This window comes from Stegodyphus dumicola, chromosome 2 (assembly GCF_044657685.1).
Source record: "Stegodyphus dumicola isolate Sdum_Otavi_A_Nest chromosome 2, ASM4465768v1".
Taxonomy (NCBI): Eukaryota; Metazoa; Arthropoda; class Arachnida; order Araneae; family Eresidae; genus Stegodyphus; species Stegodyphus dumicola.
In genome coordinates, this window is record NC_140769.1 from 290,536,263 (window position 1) to 290,562,462 (window position 26,200).

A 26,200-nucleotide genomic window follows, 5' to 3' on the forward strand; every position below is an offset into this window, starting at 1 on the left:
CGTCTATCTGTTACATTAGGAGCAAGTTGAGAAGCTTCACAATGCTTCTGGTTATAGAGGAGCGTCTATATAATACAATGGGCTCACGTTGAGGAGCTGCAGAATATTTCTGCTTATATTATACAATAGGTGCAAGGTGCATATTATACAATAGGTGCAATTAAGTTTGTTTACAGAGGAGCGTCTATATAATACAATATGTGCAAGTTGACGAGTTGCACAGTGCTTCTGGTTATAGAGGAGCGTCTATCTAATACAATAAGCGCGTAAACATAAACATAAAAGAAATTAAATTGGACAGTGGTATTAAAGTATTATATGTTTCCTCCTGCTGGTTCTCCTCCTGCTAATCCTCCTCCTGATCCTCCTCCTCCCGCGGCTCCTCCTCATTCTGCTCCTCCTCCAGCGGCACCTCCTCATGCTGCTCCTCCTCCTGCTCCTCCTCGAACGGCTCCTCCTCATGCTGCTCCTCCTCCGGCTCCTCCTCCTCCTGCTCCTCCTGTTCCCTCAGCTATTCCTCATGCTGCTCCTCCTCCGGCTGCTCCTCATTCTGCTCCTCTTCCAACGGGTCCTCCTCATCCTGCTCCTCCTCCGGCTGCTCCTCATTCTGCTCCTCCTCCTCATGCTGCTCCTCCACCTGCTCCTCCTCGAACTGCTCCTCCTCCTCCAACGGCTCCTCCTCATGCTGCTCCTCCTCTTCCCTAGGCTCCTCCTCATGCTGCTCCCCCTCCGGCTACTCCTGATTCTGCTCTTCCTCATCCTGCTCCTCCTCCGGCTGCTCCTCCTCCTGCTCCTCCTTCTCCCGCGGCTCCTCATCCGGCTGCTCCTCATTCTGCTCCTCCTCCAACGGCTCCTCCTCGTGCTGCTCCTCCTCCCGCATGAGGAGGAGCAGCAGGAGGAGGAGGAGCAGAATGAGGAGCAGCGGGAGGAGGAGGAGAAATGAGGAGCAGCATGAGGAGGAGGAGCAGAATAAGGAGCAGCATAAGGAGGAGCCTCGCGAGGAGGAGGAGCAGCAAGAGGAAACATATATTACTTTAAAACCACTGTCCAACACCAGATTAAAAAGTAGAATTCAGTCTTTGGGCTTCAGTTTAAGACGCAACGGGAGATCGAAGAAAACGATTTGAAGGGAAATTTGTGTGTGTGTCTGATTATGGCAAAGCTTCGAGGGAGCGATGGCTTCGTGGAAGACTTTCTAAGGAAAATGGCTCATATGCGTGTTCTACATGGAGAAAACCACGAAAACTCACATGCAGCCAGCTCGTTCGCGGGATTGGGACCTCGGACAGAACTACCAGTGTTCAGCGATTTTTACCGCTCGGCCGCTGGTGGGCGAAGGGAAATTTGAGAGCGTTTATATATATTCAAGAAGATCAAACAAAAGACGTAGAATTAAGAACTCAAGCAAAAGAGTTGATTCGGATGGTTTGACGTTTAAATTCATTTGTTCCATTAACATCTGACGCGATGTTTTAAATTTAGTAAATGTGGTAAATGAAAAAAAGTGATTTACAAATCGCGACTGACAATTTACAAAATCTTTGATCAGAACTCAATAATCGTAGACCTGATGAAGCGTGTGAACACGCAATTGCCAATGCAAGTATCGTTGCTGATGGTTTGGGGTGGATACTGAGTTTCGAAATAGGTTTAAGAAAACGGCTTTTAAGTCGAAACAAAACAGGGTTTTTTTTCAAAACAGGTTTTAAGTCGAAACTGGTTTAAAAAGAAACTACTTCAAGATGAACAAACCAATCAAGAATCTGAAACAAAAATTTAAGGTTGAATATTACAATATAATATTAGACACTACTATTTCTTCAATTATTGAAATGTTTAGTCGATTAAAAGAACATTATATTTACTTCAATTCAGTATATACCTAATTTAAAAAACTGGAGTGACAAAGAAATTTTAAAGCATTGTAGTGGATTAGAACAAAAGTTAATGGATACTAAAAATGTTAATGGAAAGGATACTGACGGATTAAATTTGTTTGAAGAAATAAAATCTTTGCGACGTTTTGCCAAAGAGGATTTGTCACATATTGATGTTTCAAATTATATTTATTAAAACAATCTTACCGATACATTTCCAAATATTGCAATAAATTTTAACCCTGAGAATTTCGATGGCTATTGGAGAACGAAATTTTTCAAAACTTAAAAGTATTAAAAACTACATGTGATCTACGATGGCGCCGGAGAAATTATCGGACTGGTCGTGTGTCCAAAGAGAGCCAAATTTTGGATACAATAAATATAGAGGAATTGATAAGCGCGTTTGTAGCTGCTAAAGCTAGGGGAGTCAATATTTGAATATATTTTTCTAATTTTTATATTTTACTTAAAAAATATTTTATCATTATTTAGTTTTTAAAATTTAAGAAATAATAAAAAACACTAAGACAAACACGAGTCTTGATATTATAATTCTAAAGCTTTTCAGTTCGAAAGTCAAATTTTGAATATTATAAAAGAGTATTTCACACATAATTTGCAGCACTTTGTATGAGTGCAACAAAACCCCATAAAAGCGCCAACTTTCAATTTGAACAAGGCGGCTCTGGGAGTAGCTAGTAAACTGGTCGACTGGCTTTTGCGAAATAGAACTGCATTTGATTCATTGTGACTTATCTCACTTCTCTGACAGTAACATCAGAACAATCCCATGAAATACCTCGTTGCAAGGAGGGTAAGTGACGCCAGCGCCTTGAGCACATTTACAGGTGACACTGAGATTAAGCTCAGGTCGTGACATTATACTTCAAGTGTCGTACTAATGAAAGTACATTACTTGACCTGATATCATCCATAAGGCTTTAAATGATGTAGTAGTTCTTTGTACCGAATGGGCGAATAGTTAGTAACTCTGACTGCCATGCCGAAGGGATGGGAGTCGAATCCCGGAGAAGGTTTGGTTGTTTGTAAATGTATACTGTCTGTGCGGTATGGAGGTACTCTGAATATGGAATGAGCCGAAAGTCCTATGAAGAAGCTGTTGGTAGGGAAGGGGAGTCGGAGACCCTAGGGGCGCTCTTGCTGAATCTTGGTGGCAAGAGTGAGCTAAACTCGGACTACCACCTGTATGACGTTGAAGGCTGTTGCTAACGGCAGGCGCATAGGAATTCTGTATGCTGTCCAAGGCTCTTCCTAACGACAGGAGCCTATGACTCCTTTATGGTGTCCAATGATCTTGCCAACGTCAAGAGCCTGTCACTCCTTTATGGTGTCCAATGCTCTTGCCAACGACAGGAGCCTATCACTCCTTTATGGTGTCCAATGCTCTTGCCAAAGACAGGTTGCCTTCCAGGCCAGAGGTTTAATTCTCGTAATAATTTTAAACGTATTGTAATGTTAACAGTTCTCTGTACTACATACGGCTTCCTGTTAATATAAGGCCAGAATTCCACGTTTATTATTCCAAATTTAAGTTGGAGTTTAGTTATATTTTTATATTCTTACGTTCAGACCACAACTAGTTGGTCTCTGTATTCCGAAGTACAGAAATTATTGTAAAGAGTGAAAAATAAAGGATTTTGTATACCCTTCCTGTGTATCCTGTCTACTTCCCACATATATTGAACATAGCTTTAGTAAGCTCCCTGTTCCGAGTCAGGTCCTTGCATGTTCCCAAAGAAAGTAAGACGGAACATTGAACCTGATAACGTTAACAATCTAAAACGTTTAATGGAATGATGGTTAATGAAATGAAGTGAAAAGTATAAATTTCTTTTGAGTACTGTATCTTTGGAGAAGCAAAAATCTTTCTGAGCCATAGAGACATCAACTGTGAAGTGGACATACTTAGTTGTAGTATTTGAAAGTAAAATATATGAAGTAAATACAATAATGTAAAATTCTGACAGTATGTTATTATTCTTAATTCCTTTTCTATATGTTCAGAAATGATAAGAATGTTAAGTTCCATTAAAATCATGAGAACAAAAAAAATCATTAAAATCCTGAGGCAAAACTTTTGAAATAATACTACAATAGGTTTCTTATAGCATTTTCAGAATATAAATATTTGTTAAGTTATACCAGACGTTTATACCAAACGTTTCTTCTATATATCCTTTGTAAGGTAATATTAAGTAAAGTGAGGTTGTAAGCTAGTTACTAAGTAAACTTGCTTTTACTTTGCTGCTAAGCGAAATGATAAGATATAACTTTTTTTGTTCATCTAAGTAAAGAATCACACATTGAAAAGCTGAAACAAAATGTGCGAAAATAGTATGTTGTAATGAATGAAAGCTTCAAATTTGTATAATTTCATTTTGCTTTATTAGACGCAGTTTTTCTATCCATTTAAATGAATTTCTTTCCTGATTAAAATTGGAGGCAATTTTACCTTGGGTAAAATAACACAGGTATTATCTAGTTTAAATAAACGCATCTAAACTTTTTGCTCAATCATATTAACTGAAAGAATGAAATAATGAATCCTCTTGCCGGGAAGTTTAAAAAAAAATTTATTTAACTATCTTCTCCGATTTATCTTATCAGCTTCTATAAAGTGCACCTAAAAAAAGAGTAAATACTTATCTTAATGCTTCATAAGCAATTATTTTGTTACACGCTGTCTTATTTCGACTAAAAAACAATTTACTTTCTATTTTAAACTCTTCATGTACGACTTAGGATACAAAAATTGCATTGTTTTTGATAGATTGTTAACGTGAGCTAAGTGTTACCAAAACCTACGACATTCATCAGGGCAAGAGTCAAATATGCTTGTTGTCGACAAGAGACTTGCGCACCATGCATATGACTACCCGACTTCAGCTCACCCCCGAATTTTGAAAGATAGCCCCCGGGAGGGGCGGAAGAGTCCGAGCGATTGTGGTAATGAAGTGCAGGATAGCGCCTGTCGTTGGCAAGAGCCTTGAGCAGCACAGAGGTGACAGCCCGACGTTAGCTCAGTTCCGCCCCCAATTTTGATGGAGGGCATCCAGAGGAGACCGCTCCTAAGATCTCCCACCACTCTCCTATTACCACCAAACCATCGGGAGGACTTTCGGCTCGGCGCATATTTAGAGTGCTCCCATTCCGCACAGACACTTTACCACTGTCCTGGTTGGGCGGAACCAAAAGTTGCATTAATAGTAAATAGGAATATATCTGGAGAAATCCAAGTTATAATTAGGGACAAAGCGTTGTAATGAAAACTGTGAATAATTTAGATTCATTTATTTTCAGAACTCCCTTCCAAAATGCAGAATGCAGAATCTACTGCAATAAGAATTAATATGGATACAGAATTATAACAACAATTTTTTTTTAAATAAGTACAAACAATGCATAAAACTTGTTTTCATTTTAAGATCTTGTATGCATCAAAATACTTTCACATGTACTAATTTATTATTAATTATGACTATACCTATTAATTGCTTTAATACCTATATAGCATGCTTGTTTATCTTCATAACGGCCGTCTGTAATTTTCTGTAAAATCTTTAATGATTCAAGATCGTTTTATGTATTTATTTAAGGCTATTCAATAAGCACGAATCTTTGGGAATAATAGGAAGACAGTCCCCATGTCCAATTTTGTATTTCTCCAGCCTTCTTGGCATGCCTTCGTGATGTAATGGTCAGCACGCTCGACGCGTATTCGAGAAGTCCGTGGTTCGAGTCCCGGCGAGGGCATTGCTCATTTTTTCGTCTTTCCTGCTTCGAAATAATTTAATGTCTCTACACAGTGGCTTGAAAAATATGTTATATACCTGTCTGATCTGTTTATTACGCGAAACTGAACTCGTATTAAGCGATCCATTTTCTGAATCCAGAAGAATAACAATTGATTTGATATCGTTTATTTAATTACGGCAAAGTAGGCAAGGGCTATCTGCCTAAGAGGAGCGATGCCTTCGTGGAAGACTTCCTAAAAATCCTAATGACTCTACAACTTAGGGCGCCAAAACTCGAAAGACTCCAACTATATTGTTTAAGCAAGTTACAATGCAATGAAAGTACGTTTTGCTTTGAAATATTATGTTAATTTATAAGGGTGTGGGTCAGCTAGATAGTTGTGGGTAACGGACGATACCAGATCTGTCACAAAAAGCCGTCCGTGTGTCCGGCCCTACATACACCTCACCTAACCTGACCTGCCAGTTCATGATGTACCATTCATGAGTTTCTTCATTAAGCAGCCTGCTCTGCTCAAAAAACTTAAGCTCATAATGGAAAAATTGCAGTCTTTGGGACAGGACCTTTGCCATGTAACCTTGTGCACCACTGATTGCTGCCAAAACTTCAGTACTAACTGCCTTACTTCCTGGCGTCTCGTTGTACGGTACTAGTGCTCTTGTGCGACATTTAAGTGTGCTATGTAGTGTGTATAATGGAATATTGCACATGAATACTCTGAAGTAAATAACGTATCCACAGTTACTGTATATAATGCACCAGGGTGACTTATTTATTTATATATATATGTTTCTTAATTTTATTTTTAACTCAATTAATTAGTTAATACTTTTACTATGTTTTAAATATGCTTAATTAGTTTAGCATATAGTTTACTATGATTGTTGATTTTTACTTGTAAGTAATCAAATGTTGTATTTTTCTCTTTTAACACATTTCATTGCATCCAATTTGACTTATGATAAAATTTTCACGGAACCAGAGTACTTCAGCAGCTTTTTAGCGTGCGTATTAGAATTTTTTTTTAATTTCCTCAATTTTGCAGAACAATGCGCAAACTTTTTGACCACATAGGTCTTTAATCGTTAATCTTCAATCGTTCTATAACCAGAAGCTCGTCAATCATTGTGTAGCTCCTCAACTTGCACCTATGTATTAGATAGACGCTCCTCTATAACCAGAAGCAATTTGCAACTCCTCAACTTGCGCCTACTGTCTTATATAGACGATCCTCTATAAGCAGAAGCATAGTGCAGCCCCTCAACTAGCACCTATTGTATTACACAGAAGCTTCTCTATAACCATAAGCATAGTGCAGCCCCTCAACTAGCACCTATTGTATTACACAGAAGCTTCTCTATAACCATAAGCATTGTGCAGCTCATCAACTTGCACCTATTGTATAATATAGGCGCTCCTCTATAAACAGATATATTCTGCAGCTCCTCAATGTGCGCCCAATGTATTATATAGACTCTCCTCTATAAACAGAAGCATTGTGCAGCTCCTCAACTTGCACCTAATGTATCAGATAGACGCTCCTCTATAACCAGAAATACATTAGGTGCAAGTTGAGGAGCTGCACAATGCTTCTGGTTATAGAGGAGCAGCTATATAATACAATGCGCGCACGTTGAAGAGTTGCAGAATATTTCTGCTTATAGAGGAGCGCCTATATTATACAATAGGTGCAAGTTGAGGAGCTGCACAATGGTTCTGCTTATAGAGGAGCGTCTATCTAATACAATAGGTGCAAGTTGAATAGCTGCAATATGCTTCTGGTTATAGAGGAGTGTGTGTCTTATACAATATCTGCAAGTTGAGGAGCTGCACTATATTTCAGGTTATAGAGGAGCGCTTATCTATATCAATATGCGCGAGATGAGGAGCTGCAATATTATTCTGCTTATAGAGGTGCGTCTATCCAATACAATAGATGCAAATTGAGGAGCTGCACAATGCTTCTGGTTATAGAGGAGCGTCTATATATTACAAAATGTTGAGGAGCTAGTTGAGGAGCTGCACAATGTTTTTGTTTAATGAGGAAAGCCTATCTAATACGATAGGTGCAAGTTGAGGAGCTGCACAATGCTTCTGGTTATAGAAGATCATCTGTCTAATAAAATATGTGCAAGTTGAGGAGAGCGCAATTGTGCTTATAGAGGAGCGCCTATCTTATACAATAGGTACAAGTTGAGCAGCTGCACAATACTTCTGGATATAGAGGAGCGTCTATATAATACAATGGGCGCACGTTGAGGAGCTGCACAATAATTCTGCATATACACGAGCGCCTATATTATACAATAGGTTCACGTTGAGGAGCTGCAGAATTTTCTGATTATGGAGAAGCGTCTATCTAATACAATAGTTGCAAGTTGAGGAGCTTCGCTATGCTGGTTATACAGGGTCGGCTATCTAATACAATAGGTGCAAGTTGAGGAGCTGCACAATGACTCTGTTATAGAGGAGTGTCTATATAATACAATAGGTGCAAGTTGAGGAGCTACACAATGTTTCTGGTTTTAGAGGAGCGTCTATCTAATACAATAGGTGCAAGCTCAGGACCTCCAAAATGCTTCTGGTTACAGAGGAGCGTCTATATAACACAATACGTGCAAGTTGAGGAGCTGCAGAATGCATGTGGATATAGATGAGCGTCTATATAATACAATGGGCGCACGTTGAGGAGCTGCAGAATAATTCTGCATACACAGGAGCGCCTATATTATACAATAGGTTAAAGTTGAGGAGCTGCAGAATTCTCTGGTTATAGAGAAGCGTCTATCTAATACAATAGGTGCAAGTTGAGGAGCTTCGCAATGCTGGTTACAGAGGAGCGGCTATCTAATACAATAGGTGCAAGTTGAGGAGCTGCACAATGATTCTGGTTATACAGGAGCGTCTATATAATACAATAGATGCAAGTTGAGGAGCTACACAATGCTTCTGGTTTTAGAGGAGCTTCTATCTAATACAATAGTTGCAAGCTCAGTAGGTCCACTATGCTTCTGGTTATAGAGGAGCGTCTATATAATAATATAGGTGCAAGTTGATGAGCTGCACAATGCTTCTGGTTATAGAGGAGTGTCTATCTAATAAAATAGGGGCAAGTTGAGGAGCTGCACTATCCTTTTGCTTATAGATAAGCGTCTGTCTTATACAATATGTGCAAGTTGAGGAGTTGCACAGTATTTCTGGTTATAGAGGAACGGCTATCTAATAAAATAGGTGCAATTTGGGGAGCTGCACAATGTTTCTGGTTATAGAGGAGCGTCTACATAATACAATAGGTGCAAGTTGAGGAGCTGCACGTTTCTTCTGTTTATAGAGGAGCACCTATCTAATACAATAGATACAAGTTGAGGAGCTACATAAATGCTTCTGGTTATAGAGGAGCGTCTATCTGATACATTAGGTGCAAGTTGAGGCGCTGCAAAATTATTCTGCTTATAGAGGTGCGTATATCCAATACAAAAGATGCAAATTGAGCAGCTGCACAATACTTCTGGTTATAGAGGAGCTCCTATATAATACAATAGGTGCAAGTTGAGGAGCTCCACAATGCTTCTGGTTATAGAGGAGCGTCTATCTCATACATTAGGTGCAAGTTGAGGTGCTACACAGTGCTTCTTGTTACAGAGGAGCGTCTGTATAATGCAATGGGCGCACATTGAGGAACTGCAGAATATTTCTGCTTATAGAGGAGCGCTTATATTATAGAATAGGTGAAAGTTGTGGAGCTGCAGAATTTTCTGGTTATAGAGGAGCGTCTATCTATTACAATATGTGCAAGTTCAGTAACTGTGCAATGCTGGCTATATAGGAGAGCCTACCTTATGCAATAGGTGCAAGTTGAGGAGCTACGCAATCCTGGTTATAGAGGATCGGCTATCTAATACAATAGGTGCAAGTTGAGGAGCTGCACAATGGTTCTGGTTATAGAGGAGCGTCTATATAATACAATAGATGCAAGTTGAGGAGCTACACAATGTATCTGGTTATAGAGAAGCGTCTATCTAATACAATAGGTGCAAGTTCAGGAGCTCCACAATACTTCTGGTTATAGAGGAGAGTCTATATAATACAATAGGTGCAGGGTGAGGAGCTGCATAATATTCTGGTTATAGAAGAACGAGTATCTATTACATTATGTGCAAGTTGAGGGGCTGCATAATGGTTCTGGTTATAGAGGAGCCTCTATATAATACAACTGGTGCAAGTTGAGGAGCTGCGCAATGCTTCTGTTTATAGAAAAGTGTCTATCTGAGAAAATAGGTGGAACTTGAGGAGCTGCACTGTGCTTCTCTGGTTATAGAGGAGCGTCTGTCTTATACAATATGTGCAAGGTGAGGAGTTGCACAATATTTCTGGTTATAGATTAACGGCTATCTAATAAAATATGTGCAAATTGAGGAGCTGCACAATGTTTCTGGTTATAGAGTGTTGTGTAATTTGAAGAAAAAGGCTAGAGGGCGCTGTTGCTCGCTTAGTTGTAAGAGAATAAAGTTTGTTCATGTTGAAGGCGGCGGCCTAAGAATACGCTCTGTATATAGTAATTAAAATATTGTTTAAAATGTAAAAGTGTTAAAATTAGTAAACCCACTGAACCACCATCATCTGATTTGAAAGATGCACAAAAATATTAAATGGTGCATCGGCGTAAGGAATTAAGTCTTTGTGAAGATTTTAGGTGTTCGATCCAAGTGTTTCGATTTCAATGGATATTTCATATTCAAGTGACAATGGAATTTCAAATAAAGGTAGGGAAATCTTAAATTAATTATTTAGTGATTATTTGTAGTACATTAGTAAGTATTTATTACTGCTGTCGTGGGTGTATTTAAATTAAATAAAATGGAAGAGAAGTTAGATAGATTGAAACGTAAACGTTCCACATTGAGATCGTCTGTTACTAGGTTATTTAAAGTGATTGAAGATAAATTAAAAATTGAAGGAGAGGAAAATTCGATTAAAGAATTACGAGAATTCTTTGAATTATTAACCGAAAAGAAAAATAATTTGAGAACGCTTGATGATGAAATACAAGAGTTAATTGATGTTAACTTAATTGAAGAAGATTGTAGTATAAGCGAAGAATACAATGACAAATGTATAATTGCTTGTAGTCAAATTAAGCAGTTTCTAGGTGCGATTACCGCAGTACCGCCAGCGAGGAATCCCCAAAGTTCTGATTTAAACCAGTCTAGTGATAATGGAATTTTGCATGTAAGTTCCAGTTCTAGTGGGAGTAGTACGCTGAAATTACCAAAATTAATGATTGATAAATTTTGGGGAGACCCCAAACAATGGAATGAATTTTGGAATAGTTTCGAAAATTCGATACATAAAAACGAAACGCTTTCAAAAATACAAAAATTTGTATACTTAAAAACGTTCTTAACGGGACAAGCTTCGAATGTTGTGTCAGGCTTTGAGTTAACAGAAAGTAATTATGATAGTTGTGTAGCATTACTAAAGGACAGATATGGTCGAAAAGACCTGATCATTAATTCATTCATGAATAAAATTCTCAATTTAGAAGCCGTTAAAAATTCTGCTAACGTAAAGGCTTTACGTAAATTATATGACGAATTAGAAGTTTTGATTCGTAATTTGGAAACTTTAGAAGTAACTTCTGGCTCATATGGACATTTATTAATTCCAATATTATTAAAATTAATTCCGGACGATTTAGTTTTGGAATTTAATCGGCAAAGAGGATCGAAAGATAAAGTTGAAGTTTCGGAATTAACACAATTTATTAAAACGGAAATAGAATGCAGGGAAGTTTCAAATCTAGTATTAAGCGAAAGGAAAAATCCTGTGCCTCCGCGAGTCGATCAATCAAAATATGAAACTAGAAAATATGTAAAAAATACACCCACGGCTGCATTTCATACTGCAGTTAACCGAAAATGCATCTTTTGTGATAATTTGCACGAGTCATTTAAATGCGAAGTGAATGTTTCTGATAAATTAAAGAAACTAAGATCCGAAAACCGCTGCTTTTTTTGTTTTAAAAAATTCCATACTTCAAAAAGGTGCAGAAATAAAACTAAATGTAATAAGTGTGGCGGTATGTATCACAATGAATCGATTTGTACTAATAAAACCCTTGTAAACAAAAAGTTGGAACAAGGTTATTCCAAAAATGAAACTGAATCTCTGACTTTGAATTCTGAGGAAAGAAATAAAGTTCAAAACTTAAAATTGATTGCTTCTGTTCCTTAAGGTGATAATAATAATGACTGTAATGCCAGGGAAATATTATTACAAACTTGTACAGTTTATGCTTGTCCTAAGTATAAATCAAAATTAACTAGATTAATTCTTGATCAAGGCAGTCATAGATCCTTTATAACGAAAAAATTGGCCGACCATTTAAAACTTACTCCAATCCGTTATGAAAGACTTTCTGTTTATTCATTTGGTGCGACGAAGGCAATGAATCATTCCTATCCGGTCGTTGAAATCGAAATTCAGAATTGGAAACAAAATAATAAAATAAAAATTGAATGTTTGATCTCGGATGTTATTTCCTCGGCGTCCATCAGTGTGCCTAGTAAACAAATTGCAGACTTCATGGAGCATATGGGGTTGCAGATCGCCGATTGTGCAAGAGAAAATAACATAGATGTTGAGATATTAATTGGGGGGGATGAATTCTGGAATGTAGTTTATTCTGAAAGAATTAAAATATCTGAAGGGCTGTACGCAGTCAGTTCTGTGTTTGGTTGGGTTGCCGCAGGAATCAAGAAAAATAAAACAAACAAAAATTGTTCTGAAAATTTAGCGGTAATGACAAACACTGTTGTGTTGAAAGATTTAAGAGGTTTGGGGGAATTAGAACATATGGGAATTAATGATTTTGACGATTATTCCGATATTGACTGCGAAATAATAGACCAGTTTGAAAGAAATTTGCAGTTTAAAAACGGAAGATATGAGGCAAATTTAATCTGGAAATACAGTCCGAATAATTTAGGAAATAATTTTGAGGTAGCTAAGAAACGATTCGCAAACCTTCACAATAAACTAAGTAAAACTCCGGAGATTTTTCAGGAATATAAAAATATAATTGAGAACCAGATATTAGAAGGAATTGTGGAGGAATGTCCAAATAATGATACAAATTTGGGATATTTTATGCCGCACCGAGCAGTGATACGACCTAGTGAAACTACTAAGGTAAGAATTGTGTACGATGCTAGCTCAAGGACAGAGGACACGAATTCGTTAAATGACTGCCTTGAATCGGGACCTAATCTAAATCCAAATATACTAGACAGTATGTTAAATTTTCGTAAGTTTAAGATAGCGTTTTGTGGAGACATTGAAAAAGCCTTTTTGATGATAGGAATTGCTGAAGGTGATAGAAAATTTCTAAAATTTCTTTGGTTTAATGAAAATAATGACTCCTTTAAGATTATGCAAATGTGTCGCGTAGCTTTCGGCTTGACTATATCTCCTTTCATTTTGGCCGCCACTATAAAATATCACATTCGAAAATATAAAGATAAAATGCCGGACAGTTTCCAAATGTTAAATTCTTCTGTCTATGTCGATGACCTATATTTTGGAGCAGGAACGGTTGAAGATGCATATCGGTTATCTGTAGATGCGGTTAACATATTTAAGGATGCTGGGATGAATTTCAGAAAATTAAGAACTAATTCTAAAGCATTAAACGATTTATGGGTCTCAGATGGGATTAAGGAATCAGATAACAAATTAACTAGTGAATCGAATTTCTTAGGCATGATTTGGAATTCCATTGAAGACAATATAAAGTTAAATTTAAAAAATTTAATTGACTTTTCTACTGGAAACGATTTTGCTACAAAAAGGAAACTTATGCAAAGCATCGCCCAAATATACGATCCATTTGGATTTATTGCACCCTTTGTTATTCGGGCGAAAATTAGTATGCAAGAAATCTGGTGTTCCGGTTCTGACTGGGATGAGGTCCTTCCTGCAATGATTAAGGACAAATTCAACATTTGGCGGGAGGAACTTAATGATTTAACTGAAATATCGATACAGAGAAATTTCTTTGATGACGATCCAATAAATATAAGCCTTCACCTATTTTCGGACGCTAGTCCTAAAGCATATGGGGCCATCGCATATTTCAGATATTGTACGAGTGATTCTAAAATTAAAACTTCCTTTATCATGTCGAAATGCAGAGTTGCACCTTTAAGAGCAATCACGCTTCCTCGTTTAGAGTTAATGGGAGCACTCGTGGCTGCTCGAATGTATAAATATTTGAAAAAATTGTTTGGTGATTTAATTGAGGATGTTTATTTTTGGAGTGATTCCGAAATCGCCATTACTTGGATTAAAGGTTCGCCAAATAATTGGAAACCATTTATCGCCAATCGTGTTACAGAAATACAGAGTATATGCAACAAAAAATTGTGGAACCATTGCGAAGGGAAACAAAATCCTTCCGATTTACTAACTCGAGGAATTAGTGCTCAGTCACTAGTTAAGAATGATCTGTGGTGGCATGGGCCACACTGGTTACGTTTTCCTACTGAAAGTTTTCCGAAACAAAAGAAATTACAACCAAACTCAGAATCGTTGGAGTTAAGGAAAAGTATTATTCTGACTGTACCTGTAATTAACAATGAATCCCCAATTTTGCATATAGAAAAATTCAGTTCTTTAGGAAAATTACTTAATTAGAATTACTGCCTATGTATTTAGATTTATTGGGAGGCTTCGGAAAAGGTCTACAGAGAATGGACCTTTAAGTGCTTTTGAGATTAAAGCAGCTGAACATTATTGGGTAAAAATTACGCAACGAGAATCGTATCAAGCGGAAATAATTAAGTTATCAAATAAAAAATCAATTCTCGATTCTTCCATCTACTCCCTTAATCCAAGGCCTGATGAGGAGGGAATTCTTCGGTTGAAAGGTCGCATTCAATTTGCAGACTGTCACGAGAATTTAAAACATCCTATTCTATTACCCTCAAAATGCAAGTTTACCGAGTTGATCATCATGGACTCGCATGAAAGGGTATTCCATGCTGGAGTTAATTCGACACTAACTCAGATCAGAAACAAATATTGGATCATTAAGGGAAGACAGCGTGTTAAGACTATCATCAGAAAATGTGTGATATGCAAACGATATAGTGCTCGTCCTGGGGTACAGGATATCGCTCCACTTCCTCCAGACAGAATCCAAGAGGCGCCTCCATTTGCTGTGACCAGGTTGGACTTCGCCGGTCCATTTTTTACGAAAGACAGGCAAGGTAAAGTTTACATGCTGTTGTTAACGTGTGCGGTCACTCATGCCTTACATATAGAGATAGTAACTGATCTCAGCTCTGAAAGTTTTTTGCTAGGTTTCCGAAGATTTTTAGCTCGCCGAGGACTGTGTACCACCGTGTATTCCGATAATGCCAAGACTTTTAAAAGAGCTGATAAAGAACTAAAACATATTTTTAAAACTTTGAGTGATTCATCTGTGAAAGAATTATTTTCTGCTAGAGGCATAAATTGGAAATTTATTATTGAGAGGGGTCCATGGTGGGGAGGGTTTTGGGAGCGTATGGTATGAACCATAAAATCCAGCTTGCGAAATATTATTGGTCGAGCATCCCTTACTGTGAAAGAGCTTGAAATCCAGGCAATGATTAATTGTAGACCAATTACCTACGTGTTTACCGATCCCAATGAAACTTCTCCACTAACACCCTCTCATTTTCTGGTTGGTAGACGATTGCTATCTCTGCCTGCTAATAAAATAACATCAAATAATTTGATTGGATCAAGAAATTCAATTATTAAACGATATAAATACCATCAAGATATTTTAAATCATTTTTGGAAGCGTTGGAGATCAGAGTATCTTTTTAATCTGAGATCTGCCAATATTTGTCCTCCACACTCTAACGCATCTCAGTTTAAAATCAAGGATATTGTCTTGATTCATGACGACAAACATCCCAGAAATCTCTGGACAATAGGTAAAATTTTGGAATTAATGCCAGGCAGAGACGGTAAAATAAGATCTTGCATAATTAAAACACCTACTGGTACCTTAAAAAGGCCTATACAATTGTTATATAATATGGAACTTAACTAATGTTTGTATTTTGTATTTTTAGGTTTGATTCTCCTGACCTTGCTGATAGGTATCATTTAATGTTTTGTAAAATTTTATGTGCTTATAATTATGTATGCATGTTTGTTATATTTAACCATTTCTCCAGGATTTATTGTCGAAATATTAATTGAATATTCTAGAATATATTATTGAAAGATGAACTCTCCACCGAGTTCAGGTGGGGAGTGTTGTGTAATTTGAAGAAAAAGGCTAGAGGGCGCTGTTGCTCGCTTAGCTGTAAGAGAATAAAGTTTGTTCATGTTGAAGGCGGCGGCCTAAGAATACGCTCTGTATATAGTAATTAAAATATTGTTTAAAATGTAAAAGTGTTAAAATTAGTAAACCCACTGAACCACCATCATCTGATTTGAAAGATGCACAAAATTATTAGATAGAGGAACGTCTATATAATACAATAGGTCAAGTTGAGGAGCTGCACAATTCTTCTGTTTATAGAGGAGCGCCTATCTAATATAGTAGATTCAAGTTGAGGAGCTGCACAATGCTTCTGGTTATAGAGGAGCGCCTATATATTACAATATATCCAAGTTGAGGAGCTGCATGCTGGTTATAGAGGAGCGCCTATCTTACGCAATAGGTGCAAGTTAAGGAGCTGCGCAATGCTGGTTATAGACGAGCGCCTATCTAATACAATAGGTGCAGGTTGAGGAGATGCACAATGCTTCTGGTTATAGAGGAGCGCATATGTCTTACAATAGGTGCAAGTTGAGGAGCTGCAAAACGTTTCTTGTTATGGATGTGCGTTTATCCAATACAATATTTGCAAGTTGAGGAGCTGCACAATGTTTCTGGTTAAAGATGCGCGTCTATATAATACAATAGGCGCAAGTTGAGGAATTGCACAATGCTTCTGGATATAGAGGAACGTCTATCTAATACAATAGTTTCAAGGTAAGAAGCTGCAGAAATTTCTGATAGAGCAGCGCCTATCTATTACAATTTGTGATGGTTGTGGAGCTGCGCAATGCTGGTTATAGAGGACCGCGTATCTTATACAATTGGTGCAAGTTGAGGAGCTGCACAATGCTTCTGGTTATAGAGGAGCGCCTATATAATACAATAGGTGCAAGTTGAGGAGCTCCACAATGCTTCTGGTTATAGAGGAGCATCTATCTCATACCTTAGGTGCAAGTTGAGGTGCTAGACAGTGCTTCTTGTTACAGAGGAGCGTCTATATAATACAATGGACGCACGTTGAGGAGCTGCAGAATATTTCTGCTTATAGAGGAGCGCTTATATTCTACAATAGGTGCAAATTGAGGAGCTGCGCAATGGTTCTGATTATAGAGGAGCATTTATATAATACAAAAGGTGCACGTTGAGGAGCTGCACAATGCTTCTGATGATAGACGAGCGCCTATCTATTACAATAGGTGCTATCAGGGTCAATGTTCCTTCTAACCTTCTTCGGGAACATACAAGGACCTGACTCGGAACAGAGAGCTTGCTAAAGCTATGTTCACTATTTCTTATCGCCATAATATCTTGGTGGCTAAAATTTTCAGGATCCTTCAAATACTCATAAATACTTCCAAACTCAGGATCCTTACCCAGTTCGGTTATTACAGTTTCTCGGGAATTTATTGTACATGCTGTAAGCATTGCCATCTTTATAGTATTGCCTTGTTCGTCTATTTTAATCCTTGATAGGGCATCTGCTACGATATTTTCCTTTCCAGGGGTATGCTTGATTACCAGATTATATTCTTGCAGCTTGAGTGCCCATCTTATTAACCTTGGGGATAAATTTTTCCCTGAGTACAATCTAGTTACCGCCGCATGATCAGAGTATAATGTTATCGGCGCCTTTCCAAAATAGACTCGGAACTTTTGCACTGCTAACAGAACTGCAAGTGCCTCTGTCTCGGTCGCGGAATAGTTTCTTTGTGTTTGATTTAAAGTTCGGCTAAAAAATGCCACGGGCTGCTGATTTTGGGAAAGTACCGCTCCTACCGCATAAACCGAAGCATCCGCTGAAATTTCTAAATTCTCATCCTTTTCAGGAAATTTCGACACAGGTCGAAAGCACTATTGGCTTCGGCCGTCCACGAGAATCTTGCCTTTTTCCTTTTTAATTTTAACAATGGCTCCGCGATAGCCGCAAAATCTTTTATAAAGGACCTATAATATGAACAAAGTCCTAGAAAAGAAGAGAGCTTCTTTGCCGTGTTTGGAGTCGGATACTTTTGTACAGCGATTATTTTTGATTCATCTGTCTCGATCCCTTTTTGAGATATTTTGTAACCTAAATATTTTAATTCAGGGGCTGCAAATTTGCACTTTTCGACATTAACTTTTAGACCGGCTTCATTTAATAAAAAAAACACCTGTCTTAAATCCTGTACATGTTGGTCGAGATTATCACTAGTAATAATGATATCGTCTAAATAGATAAATGTGGACTTTCCAAGAACAGGTCTTAACACAATGTCCATGCATCGCTGAAATTTTGCCGGGGCCCCTGAAAGGCCAAACGGCATACGCAAAAATGCATAAGTGCCAGACTTGGTTATAAAAGCAGTCTTAGGCACGTCCTCAGGCCTCACCCCTATTTGAAAATAACCAGTCGTTAAGTCTAAAGTCGTCATAAATTTGGTTGATTTTACGTTCCTTAAAATTTCTTCTATGATCGGTAACGGATATACCGGATATTTCGTTATGGAATTTAATTTACGGTAATCAATAGCGAATCTCCACCTTTTTGGATGCTCCAAAGGATAATCATTATTTTTCTTACATAAAACCACCGGGCTAGCATAACTACTTGAGATGGGCGTTATCATCTTTTTACGTAGCATATCGGTAATATGCCATTCTAAAATTTTTCCTTATTCTTATCATACCGGTATGGTTTTTGACGAACTGGCAATGCATCTCCGGTGTCAATACTATGGTTAGTAACCTGAGTAAATCCTGGAATATCACTAAATAACGAAGCAAATTCACTTACCACTTGTCGGATTTTTTCTTGCTCGTCATTAGGCAGGTGGTCAAGATTTAGCATCGGCGGTTCAGCCTTTTCAGTACGAACCTGTCTCATTGTCAGCTTAAGGGACGCTTCATTAAAATCCAGTGTTGCTTGTCCGTCTGAAAGAAAATCTATCCCTAAGATTAAATGTGCTTGCAGATTCTTTACTATAAAAAACATCACCTTTATTTGTTCGTCCTTGATACGGATATACAAAGGTACTTTACCTATACACTTACATTTTTCTCCTTGCGCCGCTAACACTGTCGTATTATCCGCATTATATATGCGGTATTTGCGAAAATACGTCCTAAAAAACTCTTCTGCCACACAGGAACACTGTGCGCCATTATCCAGGAGTGCGGTGGCTGGGATATTATTCACCAAGACTTCAATCTTCGGAAGAGTCAAATTTTTCACCATTACTGTATTTAACTTGTAGGAAGAGGGTTTTTCGTGGCCTTCGGATTTCCGCACCCTCTCGTCAGCAGAAATTCGTTTTAGTTTAAATTATTTTTCCTTTCCGTGCTTTCCTTCTTTTTCCCCTGGCCTTGAGACTTTTTTCCTGGGTTGCTATTGAACTGTCGACGTTCGCCGGCTGTTTTTGAATGCTCGGGTTTCTTTGCCCACTGATTCGCTTTTTCTCCGTAGCCATGTGCTTGAGTTTGCTGTAGTCTTGGCGTACCGAATTGGTTTCGCTGTTGATACTGGCGTCTTCTTTCGACGTCCGCCGTTCTTCTACTTTCAAACTGGATTGCTAGCTCAAATAACTTTTCCAGTGTAGTTGGATTTCTTAATTCAATAAAGTCTTGCACTTGGGGCAGTAACCTCGGCAAAATCACTTGAATTATTTCAGGAACCGGACGGTTTCCATACAAGAGTTTGAAAACGTGAATTTTTCTTAAAATAAAGCTCGAGAGGTTTTCGATTCTTTGTTGATATATACTGAAAAGTTCCGTTTCTAATTTCGCACGATCCCTTACAACAGGGAAGGCTTTTAGTAGGGCAGTCTTGAAATTTTCGTAAGTATAGGTGGGACTTCCTGCTTGACCCAAGAGACTTCTGCCTATACATTTGAACCAGTTAAGCGCTTGGCCCCTCAAAGCGCTGGTAGCTAAGGTAACTTTTTGAAACTCGTGCACGGGGTAGAGCATGAAGTGGTCATCCAATTTTTCCAAAAAACTGGTTACCGGTGAGTTTCCATTAAACGTTGCTTCTGGTTTCATCGAAGCGCGCATGGTCTGGACGATGTAACCGAATCCTTCCAGGGCGGCAGCTGGCATTTCTGGATTCTGAGCCGTTTCCGCAGGCAGCACAGGTTCTTCTTGAAACTCGGCCATGGTTATTCTTCTTCGTTGGGCGCCACTATCAGGGTCAATGTTCCTTCTAACCTTCTTCGGGAACATACGAGGACCTGACTCGGAACAGAGAGATTACTAAAGCTATTTTCACTAATTGTGGTAAGTAGACAGGATACACATGAAGGGTATACAAAACCCTTTATTTTTCTCTATATACAATAACTTCCGTACTTCGGAATACACTGACCCGCCACTTGGGGTCTAACGTAAAAGTATAAAAATAAAACTAAACTGTAATTTAACTTTAAACTAATAAACGTGGAACATTGGCCTTATATTAACAGGAAGGCGTATGTAGTACAGATAACTGAGAACACTACAATACGTTTAAATTTATCAAGAGGATTAAAACCTCTGGCCTGGAAGGCAAACAGCAACTGCGTAACTTCTAAGGTAAGCGGCCTGCTTTGACTCAACTGCTTCCTCTCTCTCGCTTGGCAAAAGGCCACAACTTAAATACTTGGCGTTCGCCAGACAAACTTTGCATAAAAACCTTCACGCTTATAATTCTGGCCGGAAGTAGAAAATAAGAAGTGATAGTAAAGATTTAAAATAAAATAAACGTTAGTAAAACTTAAGATCCTTACATACTTCCCGCCAGAGTTAATTAGTTTGAAACTTAGGTCTAAAACGACCTTGTTGAAAACTTTTAGCTCTAGAATCTAACGCGAGGCCAATCTTTTACAAACACACTTCGCTAGAAACTAGAAATTTAAAAGAAAGAAATTTGTTACAATAGCAGCTCCCAGGATATACAACAATCTTTTTTCATCTGTACTGCATCTAAACAGGAGCTTTTATTCAATTCTGGTTCCTTCCAGAGATGTGGAAGGAAAACTAGTTTAATGAAATGTTACACAATGAAATGGCAAGTAACATATACAATTATACTTCTCTTGACATTCTTATTTCATTCATGACTATTTTAATTATCTCTCCCCGTGCTCTCTGACATGTGTTGTAAAAGAACACCAAACACGAATGTGTTTCTGTCTACGTGTGCCACACTTCCTCCTACAATCAAAACACTAACGTGTTAAAATTCAACATAACGAGACCTCTTAACACACCCTAATTTCAACTCTAAACCCTGAGGTACTATTCTAAAAGTGGCTAACTCTAAATTGTAGCGTTAGACAGCCTAACTACGTCATTCAACCTTTAACACATATTCGCCATGATTTAGTCTTTACAGTCACACGAATAACAAATTTTTAACATTACTTTCACTTTTACCACATCACGGTATTTCTTAATATTTAAAATAACAGTTCACATTGTATATAAGAACATATCAACATGCTGTTAATTTTACACATTTGAAAACATACATTAGTAGTACCTTGTTAACTTCTATTCTTTTCAAAGCAAGTGCCAATTCTTTCTACATTGAAATAATACATTTCAAAAAGTCTTTCAGACTAAAACTTCTCTCTTGCTAGAATGTTTTAAATAAAATTTATACAATAACTTTTTACAATATTTAAGTCTTTACACAACGCTATTATACATCAACTTTAGTTTTACGCGCGAGTAATTGAAAAACATAATAAGAACATCGGTCACAACTCATTTCTCGCCCTTTTGGCGATAAAGGTAGACCTCGCATGAGGTAAAACTTCTTGAAATCTGCCACTTGCAGTAAGAATGAAAGATTAATTTAAGTTTGCAAAGTAACATAAAATTTTACTTATCTTTGTAATATTCGGACATCCTTTTCTGGGCCCAGTCTTTAAAGGTACTGGAGATAGTAGTTTGATTTATCCTCCTTCTTGTACGGGCTCGCCCCTCAGTGCTTTCCTCTGGAAGCTTCCTTTTTTCACCAGTTCGGCCACCCTTGAATACCTTCCTTTTCTCCTCTGCTTGTGGTCTTGGCCGTTAGATGGCAGCTGGTCTTGGCGGAACCGGGAAACTTCTGTCGTGTTCCTGCTTGGACCTCGTTGTTGGCCGTTCAAATTTTCCTTGTAACTTTTCCTCCGCCGCTGATGGCCCTTCCGCAGTTCGGCTACATTTACTGCGGAGAGTCCTGTCGGATGAGTCGATCTTCCGTTTTAGAGCCGGGTTATAGTTGCCGTCATTTCTCCTGGTTCTCTTCACATACGTCGTCCTTCTCCCTTCTTCATTCTGGGGGTGTTCGTGAACTCTCTTTTCTGGACGGTGGAACGGCTTCTTTTTCTTGTTACCTTTAATTTTTCCGCGGGGAAATTTTCTTTTCACTTGCTCCTGCCTCTTATTGGCTTGCCCTTGTACTTGTCGTTTTTCCACCTCTGGAGCTTGTACCTGCTGTGTCTGCCGTGCCGGATCCTGCAAAAGATCTGAAAGGATTTGCATTTTATTACGATCGAAGTAGGGCTTGATTTGATCAATGTTTGCGGAACAGGTTTCACCATTTCTGGCGTTTAACACTACAACAGCGTGAGTTATTTTTTCTATAACATATGGTCCTTCAAATCGTGGAAAAAATTTGGCAGTTTTATCTTCTGGTGCTGAAGAAAGTGAATGCTTAATATTTAAAACTTCATCCCCTACTTTATAAGTTACTCTGGTGCTGAAGAAAGTGAATGCTTAATTTTTAAAACTTCATCCCCTACTTTATAAGTTACTTCTGGTGCTGAAGAAAGTGAATGCTTAATTTTTAAAACTTCATCCCCTACTTTATAAGTTACTGCCCGTCGTTTCAAATCATAATATAGCTTCTGTTTTCTTTGTGCTACTTCCGTATTCTTTTTTGCTTCTTTTATTAGTTTTTCTATATCACCCATTTTAAATTCTGGGGCTCTTTGTTGCACATAAAATAATTTATCTAACGGTGTTATAATCTTTCTGCCTAGAAATAACTCAGCAGGAGTTCTGCCCGTTGTATCATGTTTTGCGGTCCTAAGGGCGAAAGCAAATTCATTGACATAGTTATCCCAGCTTTTATGAAAATTTTTAACATAACTACGGATAATTTTCACTATATTTCTGTTGACCCGTTCCGCTATATTTGATTGCGGCCGATACGGGACCATTTTTAAATGACGTATGCTCAGTTTTTGGCACATGTCTTCAAATATATTACTTACAAATTGAGGACCATTATCCGATATAACTTTTAGGGGCGCCCCGTATTTTAAAATATATTTATTTAAAATAGAATCAGTAACTAATTTCGCGGAGGCTCGTTTTAAGGGAACAATTTCGGTCCATTTACTAAAATGATCAACCATAACAAGGAGATAGCGACTTTTATTTAACTGACTTTTTGGGAAAGGGCCCAATAAATCGATGCCAATTATTTCGTTTGAAAATTCGGATTTAATACTATTTAGAAACCCGGCCGGGCGGAAATTAATATAATTAACTGCTTGACATATTGAGCAGGACTGGACATACGCCCTTGTTAACTTTTGCAGTTCAGGAAAGTAGACTGCCTCGCGTACGCGTTGGATAGTTTTTCGAATACCAGCATGAGAAGCTAAAGGGCTGTCATGGAGCTCCTGCAGGATATTTAATCTAGGACTAGCTGGGATAACAGGTCGAAATTCGTTGTTGGAATTCGTAGTTTTTGTATAGAATAATAGACCATCTATTAGTTCGTAATGGGCCGCCCTATTTCTTATCGCCACAATATCTTGGTGGCTAAAATTTTCAGGATCCTTCAAATACTCATAAATACTTCCAAACTCAGGATCCTTACCCAGTTCGGTTATTACAGTTTCTCGGGAATTTATTGTACATGCTGTAAGCATTGCCATCTTTACGGTATTGCCTTGTTCGTCTATTTTAATCCTTGATAGGGCATCTGCTACGATATTTTCCTTTCCAGGGGTATGCTTGATTACCAGATTATATTCTTGCAGCTTGAGTGCCCATCTTATTAACCTTGGGGATAAATTTTTCCCTGAGTACAATCTAGTTACCGCCGCATGATCAGAGTATACTGTTATCGGCGCCTTTCCAAAATAGACTCGGAACTTTTGCACTGCTAACAGAACTGCAAGTGCCTCTGTCTCGGTCGCGGAATAGTTTCTTTGTGTTTGATTTAAAGTTCGGCTAAAAAATGCCACGGGCTGCTGATTTTGCGAAAGTACCGCTCCTACCGCATAATCCGAAGCATCCGCTGAAATTTCTAAATTCTTATCCTTTTCAGGAAATTTCAACACAGGGGCTTGCGTTAATGCTTGTTTTAATTTTTCGAAAGCACTATTGGCTTCGGCCGTCCACGAGAATCTTGCCTTTTTCCTTTTTAATTTTAACAATGGCTCCGCGATAGCCGCAAAATCTTTTATAAAGGACCTATAATATGAACAAAGTCCTAGAAAAGAAGAGAGCTTCTTTGCCGTGTTTGGAGTCGGATACTTTTGTACAGCGATTATTTTTGATTCATCTGTCTCGATCCCTTTTTGAGATATTTTGTAACCTAAATATTTTAATTCAGGGGCTGCAAATTTGCACTTTTCGACATTAACTTTTAGACCGGCCTCATTTAATAAAGAAAACACCTGTCTTAAATCCTGTACATGTTGGTCGAGATTATCACTAGTAATAATGATATCGTCTAAATAGATAAATGTGGACTTTCCAAGAACAGGTCTTAACACAATGTCCATGCATCGCTGAAATGTTGCCGGGGCCCCTGAAAGGCCAAACGGCATACGCAAAAATGCATAAGTGCCAGACTTGGTTATAAAAGCAGTCTTAGGCACGTCCTCAGGCCTCACTCCTATTTGAAAATAACCAGTCGTTAAGTCTAAAGTCGTCATAAATTTGGTTGAATTTATGTTCCTTAAAATTTCTTCTATGATCGGTAACGGATATACCGGATATTTCGTTATGGAATTTAATTTACGGTAATCAATAGCGAATCTCCACCTTTTTGGATGCTCCAAAGGATAATCATTATTTTTCTTACATAAAACCACCGGGCTAGCATAACTACTTGAGATGGGCGTTATCATCTTTTTACGTAGCATATCGGTAATATGCCATTCTAAAATTTTTCCTTATTCTTATCATACCGGTACGGTTTTTGACGAACTGGCAATGCATCTCCGGTGTCAATACTATGGTTAGTAACCTGAGTAAATCCTGGAATATCACTAAATAACGAAGCAAATTCACTTACCACTTGTCGGATTTTTTCTTGCTCGTCATTAGGCAGGTGGTCAAGATTTAGCATCGGCGGTTCAGCCTTTTCAGTACGAACCTGTCTCATTGTCAGCTTAAGGGACGCTTCATTAAAATCCAGTGTTGCTTGTCCGTCTGAAAGAAAATCTATCCCTAAGATTAAATGTGCTTGCAGATTCTTTACTATAAAAAACATCACCTTTATTTGTTCGTCCTTGATACGGATATACAAAGGTACTTTACCTATACACTTACATTTTTCTCCTTGCGCCGCTAACACTGTCGTATTATCCGCATTATATATGCGGTATTTGCGAAAATACGTCCTAAAAAACTCTTCTGCCACACAGGAACACTGTGCGCCATTATCCAGGAGTGCGGTGGCTGGGATATTATTCACCAAGACTTCAATCTTCGGAAGAGTCAAATTTTTCACCATTACTGTATTTAACTTGTAGGAAGAGGGTTTTTCGTGGCCTTCGGATTTCCGCACCCTCTCGTCAGCAGAAATTCGTTTTAGTTTAAATTATTTTTCCTTTCCGTGCTTTCCTTCTTTTTTTCTGGCCTTGAGACTTTTTTCCTGGGTTGCTATTGAACTGTCGACGTTCGCCGGCTGTTTTTGAATGCTCGGGTTTCTTTGCCCACTGATTCGCTTTTTCTCCGTAGCCATGTGCTTGAGTTTGCTGTAGTCTTGGCGTACCGAATTGGTTTCGCTGTTGATACTGGCGTCTTCTTTCGACGTCCGCCGTTCTTCTACTTTCAAACTGGATTGCTAGCTCAAATAACTTTTCCAGTGTAGTTGGATTTCTTAATTCAATAAAGTCTTGCACTTGGGGCAGTAACCTCGGCAAAATCACTTGAATTATTTCAGGAACCGGACGGTTTCCATACAAGAGTTTGAAAACGTGAATTTTTCTTAAAATAAAGCTCGAGAGGTTTTCGATTCTTTGTTGATATA